Source organism: Phocoena phocoena, chromosome 1 (assembly GCF_963924675.1).
Source record: "Phocoena phocoena chromosome 1, mPhoPho1.1, whole genome shotgun sequence".
NCBI lineage: Eukaryota > Metazoa > Chordata > Mammalia > Artiodactyla > Phocoenidae > Phocoena > Phocoena phocoena.
In genome coordinates, this window is record NC_089219.1 from 132679520 (window position 1) to 132681865 (window position 2346).

General features: G+C 45.2%; 1 pseudogene; it reads right to left on the bottom strand.

The window, feature by feature from the left end:
- Nucleotides 1-1044: 1044 nt before the first annotated feature.
- On the bottom strand, nucleotides 1045-1902 carry LOC136126793 (small ribosomal subunit protein uS2-like; annotated as a pseudogene).
- Between the last annotated feature and the right edge of the window lie 444 nt (nucleotides 1903-2346).

A 2346-nucleotide genomic window follows, 5' to 3' on the forward strand; every position in this document is an offset into this window, starting at 1 on the left:
GTGGGATCTTAGTTGCCCAACCAGGGATTGAACCCGTGCCCCTTGCATTGGAAACGCAGTCAACCACTGGACTGCCAGGGAAGTCCCTATCCATTCTACTTTTGATGGCCATTTAGATCTTTCCCAGTTTTTGGTCATCATTGCTGCTGAGAACATTCTTTTATGTTTGGTGTGCATCTAGTTGCATTTCTTTTTTCTTTTCTTTTCTTTTTTATTGAAGTACAGTTGTTTATAATGTTGTGTTAATTACTACTGTACAGAAAAGTGGTTCAGTTATACATATATATACATTCTTTTCTTAAAATACTCTTTTCCATTATGGTTTATCATAGGATATTGAATATAGTTCCCTGTGCTATACAGTAGGACCTTGTTGTTTATCCGTTCTATATATAAAAGCTTAATCTGCTAACCCCAACCTCCCACTTCATCCCTATCCCAACCCCCTCCCCCTTGGCAACCACCAGTCTGTTCTCTATGTCTGTGAGTCTGTTTCTGTTTTGTAGATAGGTTCACTTGTGTCATATTTTAGATTCCACTTATAAATGATATCATATGGTATTTATCTTTCTCTTTCTGACTTACTTCACTTTGTATGATAATCTCTAGTTGCATCCATGTTGCTGTGAATGGCATTATTTCGTTCATTTTTATGGCTGAGTAATATTCCATTGTATATATGTACCACATCTTCTTTGTCCATTCATCTGTTGACAGACATTTAGGTTGTTTCCATGTTTTCTCTATTGTGAATAGTGCTGCTATGAAATAGCGGTGCATGTATCTTTTTGAATTATAGTTTTGTCTGGATATTTGCCTAGGAGTGGGATTGCTTGATCATATTGGTAATTCTATTTTTAGTTTTCTGAGGAACCTCCATACTGTTTTCCACAGTGGCTGCACCAACTTACATTCCTACCAACAGTGTAGGAGGGTTCCCTTTTCTCTGCATCCTCTCCAGCATTTGTTATTCGTAGACTTTTTTTTTTTTAACTGTTTGTTTTCCGTCAACCTATTTCCATTTTAAGAGTGTGGAAGAACAGCTTAAGATGATTCAATGGTTGTTCCTACCCATTCAGTGGCCTGAGCAGTGGGAGCTGCAGACCAGTCTTCAGTGGCAGGCTGAGCACTCCAGTCTTCAGTGGGGAACGGCTGAATAGGCACAGAGGGCACCTGCACACATTCGGACCAGTCTGCCACCTCAGGTTGAGAAGCAGTGAACTCGGGATGTGGAACAGACCATTCACTCTGAAATTCCTCCTTGGTCACAGCTTTCTTGGCTGTCACCTGCTCTTCCTTTTCAATCTCTTCAGGATCTCTGTAGAAGCAGAGATCAGCCATGACCTCCCATGGTTGTTCACGGGAGATGGTACCACGCATGTGCAGAACATCCTCGGCGAGCATTCACCACATCAGATCCACTGACTGGGCTCCCTTCTTGTTGCATGGGATGGCAATGTCCACATAATACAGAGGAGAGTCTGCGTTACACAAAGCAATAGTAGGCAGGTTAACGTAAGAGGCCTCTGTGAGAGGCTGGTGGTCAGCTCTGGGATCAGTAACCACTGGAAGTCTTGGCTCCCGGAAGGCTGCCTGGATCTGGTCAGTGAAGGTTCCAGGAGTGAAATGGCTCACAATAGGAGTGGCTCCGGTGGCAGCAGTAAACTTCAGCACAGCTCGCTGGCCAATATTCCTGGAGGATATGACACTGACATCAGCTGGGTTTTCAATGGCAATAATGGGACGAGCTGCCAACAGAAGCTTCTCCCAGGTTCCCTTCCTTTTGTACATGTACTATTCCATTTGGAAGTCAAGGTTGCTGCCACCTAAGTGGGTTCCTGCTGCAAGGAATTTGAAGACATCCTCTCCCTTCATTTGCAGGACATCAAGGTCTCCAGACATTGTGGAAGTTTCCCTTTAAGTTACAATGGGAGGGCTAGAGCTTCAAGATGGCAGAAGAGTAAGATGCAGAGATCACCTTCCTCCCCACAAATACATAAGAAATACATCTATATGTGGAACAACCCCTACAGAACACCTACTGAAAGCTGGCAGAAGACCTCAGACCTCCCAAAAGGCAAGAAACTCCCCATGTACCTGGGTAGGGCAAAAGAAAAAAGAAAAAACAGAGACAAAAGAGTGGGGACGGGTCCTGCACCAGTGGGAGGGAGCCGTGAAGGAGGAAAGGTTTCCACACACTAGGAAGCCCCTTCGCGGGCGTCGGAGACTGTGGGTGGCAAAGGGGGGAAGCTTCAGAGCCACGGAGGGGAGAGCAGCAACAGGGGTGCAGAGGGCAAAGCAGAGAGAGTCCTGCAGGGAGGATCGGTGCCTGCAAGCTCTCACCAG